Source organism: Cupressus sempervirens, chromosome 10, assembly GCF_028749045.1.
Source record: "Cupressus sempervirens isolate cs-2001-9-10 chromosome 10, ASM2874904v1, whole genome shotgun sequence".
Classification (NCBI taxonomy): domain Eukaryota; kingdom Viridiplantae; phylum Streptophyta; class Pinopsida; order Cupressales; family Cupressaceae; genus Cupressus; species Cupressus sempervirens.
This window is the reverse complement of record NC_143127.1, coordinates 324,310,508-324,318,749: the sequence shown is the minus strand read 5'-3', so window position 1 is coordinate 324,318,749 and position 8,242 is coordinate 324,310,508. Positions and strand designations below refer to the sequence as shown.

Below are 8,242 nucleotides of genomic sequence, written 5' to 3'. Positions count from 1 at the left end.
AAATATAACTAAATATCTACTTAAAGATATTCTAATAATCATATACTTCAGTCTTTTAGAATATTTTCCCAATATTTATATAGAAATGCTCAAATAGTCACTCAAAATAATTATGAGAAATATAAGCATACTATTGTTAATACATCCTATATATTTCTTACAATTAATAACTGGAAAGAAAAATTGAGAGTGTATTCCAATTGAAAAGGTTTTGGTATTCTCCTATAGATAAACAATGTAATAAAACTCGATCAAAATTAAGGTATGATAAGCGTGCCTGACCAAATTCAATATGAAGACAGATATATCAACATTTGCGAAACTGACAGCTCCAAAAGAAACGTAAAATATTTAACTTGAGCAGCAACTTGATGCACGATTGCAATATGAATGACAATAACAACTATCGACTACACAAAGTAACGTGACAGAAACCACCACTAGAAATAATTGCTTTTCGAAAAGATACGTACATTTATCTCAAGTGCCCGAAATTTGCTGTAATTCATTTTGTATGATTATTGTCCAAATTGTTAGAGAAGACTGTATGCATGATGGCCAGGCTATTCTGGACTGAACCTATACCTTAAACATATAGATATTTGAGTCATTTATCGTAGTATGCTAGAAGCTTAATTTTAGTCCATTCCTTCGCTGATATTGTCCAATTGTCTTGAAAGAATCAGGTGCCTCAATAATGGGTGGGCACGCACTTCTGATCCCCCTTCCTTACCAAGGCCACATCAATCCCATGATGCAGCTCGCTTGGAAGCTCATCTCCGATGGCTTCCTCATTACCTTCCTCAACACCGATTTCACTCAGCCGAATAATGCAAGCCAGGAATGGAAACCCTAACCCTAATAACTGGAATGGCATCCGAATGATATCAATTCCTGATGGATTGCCTCCAGATGTCGAACGCAGCAACATTCTAGCTGTAATGAAAGCATTAGATAACAGCATGGCTGTTAATTATTGTTAGTTGGACAGCTGTTATTTCTGACCCGGAAATAGCAGCACTATTTATGGGTAGCTTGGACAACTGTTCGCCCTTATCTATGAATAGCGGTTGTATTTATGGGTGGTTTGGACAGCTGTTTGTCCACTTGCCAAAAATTAGTAAATGGTTATTATTTACTAATTTTAGAGATTCCCTTTTGGACACCTTGCAACCAATTCTATTATTGGCTGTTGAGTTGTCTTAATCTCAGCCGTTGGTTTGTTTTAATCTCGGTCGTTGGTTTACCAACGAGAGTAGTATAAAAAGGGGTCTAGGGGGCATTTGGAGAGTAAGGCAGAAAGCTTTTGGAGAAGCAGTTTGCAGTGTTAGCAAACAGTCTTGCAGTATTAGCAAGGAAGCTTTGGTGAAGTAGTTTGCAGTGTTAGCAAACAGTCTTGCAGTGTTAGCAAGGAAGCTTTTGGAGAAGCAGTTTGCAGTGTTAGCAAACAGTCTTGCAGTGTTAGCAAGAGAGAAGCTTTTGTGAAGCAGTTTGCAGTGTTAGCAAACAGTCTTGCAGTGTTAGCGAGGAAGCTTTTGGAGAAGCAGTTTGCAGTGTTAGCAAACAGTCTTGCAGTATTAGCAAGGAAGCTTTTGGAGAAGCAGTTTGCAGTGTTAGCAAACAGTCTTGCAGTGTTAGCAAGGAAGCTTTTGGAGAAGCAGTTTGCAGTGTTAGCAAATAGTTTTGCAGTGTTAGCAAGGAAGCTTTTGGAGAAGCAGTTTGCAGTGTTAGCAAACAGTCTTGCAGTGTTAGCAAGGGCACAGTGTTAGCGCAGGGATAGCAGTGAGAAATATCAGCGGAAGAAATTAGGAGGTTGTCAGAGTTCTGCCAGTGTGAGGCAAGGAATTTTGTATCTCTTGATTTGTTGAAGTTTAATATAATTTCTCATCTGTAGAACTGGTTTTCCCTTAGGGGTTTTTCCAGAGACAATTTGTCCGAAAATATTGTGTTGATTCTGTTGCGCATTTCTTTCCGTATTTTAAGTGAAGTTGCAGTTGTGTTATTTTTTGATATTAGCTGAGAATTTGTTTTCAGCAGTTTAATAATCATTTGTGATAGGAGATTAATAATCAGTGACTGCAATAGTTTGATTTTTCACATGGTATCAGAGCATTGTTAAGGGTAGAAGAGTTTTGCCCTAGGAAAGAAATTTTGATCTCTTTAGATTTATTATTGCTTTAAACCCTTGAGATGGCTTCAGCTGGTTTGAGAGATCAGGATAGATTGGATGGTGCCTCAAATTTTGGTGTCTGGAAGGCCAGAATTTCTTTATTGTTGGAAGAGAATGGTATCAAGGATTATGCTACCAGTGGTGTACCTGTACCAACGGATGCAACACAGCTTGTAGCATATAGGAAGGACGATGCCAAAGCGAGGAGGATTATCCTTGATGGTGTCAAGGATCATATTATTCCACATATCTCGGAGCTAGATACAGCAAAGAAGATGTGGGACGCCATTCTAAATCTATACCAGAATGCTACCACTAATAGGAAGTTGATTCTCAGAGAGAAGCTAAAGAATACCCGGATGAATTAGGGAGAAGACGTCACAAGTTACCTCACCAGGCTCAGACTTGTCAAGGATGAGTTAGCAACTGTTGGAGATAGCCCTAGTGATGATGAGCTACTGAGAATAGCCCTAAATGGGTTTACTAAACAATGGAGTGTCTTTGTTCAAGTTGTCAGTGGACGAGATACTTTACCAAGTTGGGATCGACTATGGACTGATTTCACTCAGGAGGAGTTTAGACTAAGTCTTGTCAATGGGGCCAACAAGAGTCAGAAAAATGAGGTGGAACAAGAGAACGTTGCCCTAGTGGGTAAAGGGAAAGCAAAGAAGGGATCTAGCAAAGGATCAAATTCACAAAGTGAAAAGAAGAAGAAGGACCTTTCTAAGGTTAAGTGCTTTGGATGTCACGAGTTTGGTCACTATGTCAGTGATTGCCCAGAGAGGAAAAAGGGTAAGAAGTAGGTGGCAGCTTCAGCAAGTGCAGAAGAACTCTCCAGCAGAACTCTCCAGCAGAATGGAAGATGAGTTTGCACTCATAGCTTGTATGGTTAGCTCAACCTCACAGTGTGTTTGGTATATAGATAGTGGGGCGTCATTTCATATGACAGGAGTTAGAGAGTACTTCTCCAGTTACAAGGAGGAGGACACCAACATCCAGATTTCTATGGGAAACTTGTCCAAACTCAACCCTGTTGGGAAAGGGACTGTTCAGTTTCAGAGGGAGAATGGAAAGATAATTCCTCTTCATGATGTGTTATATGTGTCGGGCTTAGGTATGAATTTGATTTCTATATCTGTTCTTCAGGATAGGGGGTATAATGTACTCTTTAGAGGGACACATGTGTTGATTAAGCACAAAGATTGGAAATCACCCATAACTATTGGAGTTAGGAGTGGTCGTCTTTATAGATTGCAGTTTGATACTCCTAAGGCACTTATGAGCAACAATAATCCTAGAGATCTTGGAGAGCTATTGCATAGGAGGTTGGGCCATATTCATCATGGAGCACTTAGATTGCTTCGTGAGACAGTGACAGGTGTTCCAGAGGTGAGCACAGAGCATGACGATTCATCTAAGGAGAAAGATGTAGATCCCACTTTATATAGACAGTTGATTGGTTCGCTTATGTATTTGGTCAACACTAGACCAGATATAGCATTTGCAGTAAACTCTCTTAGTCAGTTCATGGTTGAACCAAAGAGAATGCATTGGATAGCAGCTAAGCATGTGCTACGTTACTTGTGTGGTACAGTCGAGTATGGGATCATATATGTTCGAGGTGAAGGTATCAGGTTGATAGGCTATACTGATGCAGATTGGGAAGGAAGTACAACAGACAAAAAGAGCACTTCAGGGTGTTGTTTCAGCTTGGGATCAGGAGTTGTATCTTGGTTCAGTAGGAAGCAGAAGTCTGTGGCTCTAAGTTCAGCAGAAGAAGAATACATAGCAGCTAGCATGGCGACATGTGAAGCTATATGACTTCGGAAGTTGTTAGTTGCCTTGTTTGGTCAGAAGGTTGAGACTACTATGATACATTGTGACAATCAGAGTTGCATCAAGTTGTCTGAAAATCCAGTGTTTCATGATAGGTCTAAACATATAGATATCAGATATCACTTCATCAGAGATTGTGTACAAAGGGGAGTTGTTCGACTACAATACATACCTACAGATGAGCAGGTAGCAGACATTCTGACGAAGGCTTTGGGAAAGGCCAAATTTATCTTCTTCAGAGATAAGATGGGTGTCATGCAGAACAGCTTCCTCGCTAAGAGGGAGTGTTAATTATTGTTAGTTGGACAGCTGTTATTTCTGACCCGAAAATAGCAGCACTATTTATGGGTAGCTTAGACAGCTGTTCGTCCTTATCTATGAATAGCGGTTGTATTTATGGGTGGTTTGGACAGCTGTTTGTCCACTTGCCAAAAATTAGTAAATGGTTATTATTTACTAATTTTAGAGATTCCCTTTTGGACACCTTGCAACCAATTCTATTATTGGCTGTTGAGTTGTCTTAATCTCAGCCGTTGGTTTGTTTTAATCTCGGTCATTGGTTTACCAACGAGAGTAGTATAAAAAGGGGTCTAGGGGGCATTTGGAGAGTAAGGCAGGAAGCTTTTGGAGAAGCAGTTTGCAGTGTTAGCAAACAGTCTTGCAGTATTAGCAAGGAAGCTTTGGTGAAGCAGTTTGCAGTGTTAGCAAACAGTCTTGCAGTGTTAGCAAGGAAGCTTTTGGAGAAGCAGTTTGCAGTGTTAGCAAACAGTCTTGCAGTGTTAGCAAGAGAAAAGCTTTTGTGAAGCAGTTTGCAGTGTTAGCAAACAGTCTTGCAGTGTTAGCGAGGAAGCTTTTGGAGAAGCAGTTTGCAGTGTTAGCAAACAGTCTTGCAGTATTAGCAAGGAAGCTTTTGGAGAAGCAGTTTGCAGTGTTAGCAAACAGTCTTGCAGTGTTAGCAAGGAAGCTTTTGGAGAAGCAGTTTGCAGTGTTAGCAAACAGTTTTGCAGTGTTAGCAAGGAAGCTTTTAGAGAAGCAGTTTGCAGTGTTAGCAAACAGTCTTGCAGTGTTAGCAAAGGCGCAGTGTTAGCGCAGAGATAGCAGTGAGAAATATCAGCGGAAGAAATTAGGAGGTTGTCGGAGTTCTGCCAGTGTGAGGCAAGGAATTTTGTATCTCTTGATTTGCTGAAGTTTAATATAATTTCTCATCTGTAGAACTGGTTTTCCCTTAGGGGTTTTTCCAGGGACAATTTGTCCGAAAATATTGTGTTGATTCTGTTGCGCATTTCTTTCCGTATTTTAAGTGAAGTTGCAGTTGTGTTATTTTTCAATATTAGCTGAGAATTTGTTTTCAGCAGTTTAATAATCATTTGTGATAGGAGATTAATAATCAATGACTGCAATAGTTTGATTTTTCACAATGGCTCCATCGGTCATTAAAAGGGTCATTGACGAGATAAACGAGAGGGAAGAAGAGCACAAAATCACCGGTGTAATAGTAGATGCAATCATATCTTTTGGGTTGAAGGAGGTGGTCGATTTCTATCAAATTCCTCTCTTTTCTTTCCACGCATTTCTTGTTGCCGACTATGCTATCCGCTACTTCATTCCCAGGCTGGTTTCTCTTGGGATCCTTAGTCCGGCTGGCAAGACGGAATCACGTATCTTACTCCTTTTGTCTTTTGCTTTTCGGTTTTTGTGAGACTTATTGCGGTTTGTGTTATTGAAGGAACTCCGAAATAAGAGAAGATCAGAAGCTATATTTCCTCCATGCCGCCCCTGCGCCCTGAAGATCTTCAATGGTTGTTCGGCGGGGAGAAGATGTTTAAGAAATGCATCAGAATGGGAGAAAGTTTAAAGCAGATCAAGCGTGTCCTCAGCAACTCCTTTTACGAGTTGACAGTCCAGTGGTGGATGAGTTAAACAGAGAGGTGGAAGTTTACCCAATCGGTCCTTTGATTCCTCCCGAATTTCTGGAGGGCGACACGAGCATGGCCATCCCAAGCTTCTGGGAAGATGATTTGGAATGTTTGGAGTGGTTAGACAAACAGCCTGCCCAATCTGTGATCTACGTCTCCTTTGGTAGCCTGGCCGTGTGGAGTCAAACCCAAGTTGAAGAGTTCGCAGAGGGGTTGGAGAGAACACACAGGCCATTTCTTTGGGTTGTTCGATCGGATCTAATGGAGGGCAGTAAACCCATTTTTGAGGCAGGGTTTCTCGATTGCGTGAGAGAGAGAGGCTGCATAGTTTCTTGGGCTCCACAGTTAAGGGTGTTGTCTCATCCATCCATAGCTTGCTTTGTGACTCATTGTGGTTGGAACTCTGTACAGGAGAGCATCACCATGGGCGTTCCGATGATCTGCTCCCCTTATTTCGTAGATCAGTTTCTTAACCGCACATATATTGTGGATGTTTGGAAGATTGGACTTCCTTTGGAATCGAATGAGAGTGGAGTAATAGAGAAGGGGGAGATTGTTAAAGCCGTTGACAGATTGCTTGAGGGAGGAGACGGTGCAGAGATAAGGAAGCAAGTCGTCAAATTAATGAGAACCAGTAGAGAAACTGTAAAGGAAGGGGGCTCATCATTCAACAACTACAGTATATTTCTTCTTCATATGGAGAAACAGTTTATTGATTGACAGATATTATTTGACTATGACTTCTTCTCTGACTTTTTTGTGGTGAGGTGGGGAAAGAAGAGGCGTGTGTGGTTATTCAGTTTTATTGGATTAGTGACATAGTGGAAAAGTATAAGTTTTATTTTTATCTAAGCATATTATTGCAATGATTTTGGTTTGATGAGGAAGGCTTGATATTTTGTTCTTCATGTGAAATATTAATATAAACATTTCTTTCATTTTTTGGATTAACATTTTTATTATATATATTTAAGTTATATGTTATTCTATTGTTGTGGTTTGTTGATTTTGAGTTTTATGTACATTTAATATATTAAAAATATATGAACAAATTAAAATTTATATTTATATTTTAACTTTATTATTATTACAATGTTGTATTCTAAGTTTCAACACAATTCTCATTCACTGCATTTTTATACTTAGTGGAAGAAATGAACAATTTATGAGGTCACATCATTTTCAAATATAAGCTCTTCAACTAATTAGAACTAAATAGTTTATTGGAATACAAAATCTTGTAATTTGTGGATCTAATAATAAGCACAAGACTATAATTTCATCAAATTTTATAAGGATCAATCTTATATCTTGGTGTATTTAATGAAAGTTGAGGGCGATTAATTGGTTTGTCATAAGATCTTCCTATAGAGTTATAATATTTTAAAAGTTTATAATGATGATAATAGCGTCCATTTATAATGTGACCCCATGAAGTGTAGCACTTTCTTATTATAGTGAAACTTTGAAATAAATATTTTTAATTAAAAAACTAATATTTCATCACATGAGAAAAAGAAGATATTAGGAACTTGACTAATATTTCATCACATGAGAAAAATAAGGTATTAGGAACTTGAAGTTGATATCAAACTGAGGAATAGCTCCCATTTACTGTAACCAACTAGAACATTGTTAGAACTTGAATCTTTGCCTTACACATTGCTTGTAAGGTAGGTGTGGTAGGTGGGAGTTGCAATTTTACACCATTTATTGATATGTTTTATTTTGTCATTCGAAAAACCTACAAGGGTAAGAGAATTTGAAACAATTAGTAGGATATAGTATAGAATGATCATTTACTATATCAAAAGAAATTATTTAAAAAATAAAAGTTCTATAGATACAATGCAAATTGAAAAAGTGTTCTTATATGTTGTCATTTCAATTATTTGTAAACTTGTTAGTCCTACCTATGTTAGGTGGAGACTATAGTTTTGAACCTACTCTTTCTAATTAATTTATTCTTTGAAATCTGTGCATAGTTTTATTATTCTATAGTTCTGAAAATTTATTCTATTAAACTAAGAGTTCTCATATTTATTTCTTTTTTATGATTGTTTGCTGGGGATTTTTCCTGTAGTTTTATTATTTTTCATTTCTTAAAAAAAAAATCTTTATAGATGTATTGAGACTTAAGATTTATGTCTGCATGTAGAACATGTTTCAATGCAGGTGATGTAAAGAGAACACATTAGGAGTAGGTGTAGGAAGAGAGACAATATTTGAAAAACTTAATTATGTTCATTCAATAACAACAAAGTGCCAAAGTGCCTGCTAGTAGAGATTGTCTTTCGCGGTGAACTCTTCAACAACTTTT

At 38.1% G+C, this 8,242-nt stretch overlaps 1 pseudogene; it reads left to right on the top strand.

The window, feature by feature from the left end:
• The first annotated feature begins 534 nt into the window (after positions 1-534).
• LOC149533925 (7-deoxyloganetin glucosyltransferase-like) lies at positions 535-6,806 on the top strand (annotated as a pseudogene).
• Positions 6,807-8,242: the final 1,436 nt, after the last annotated feature.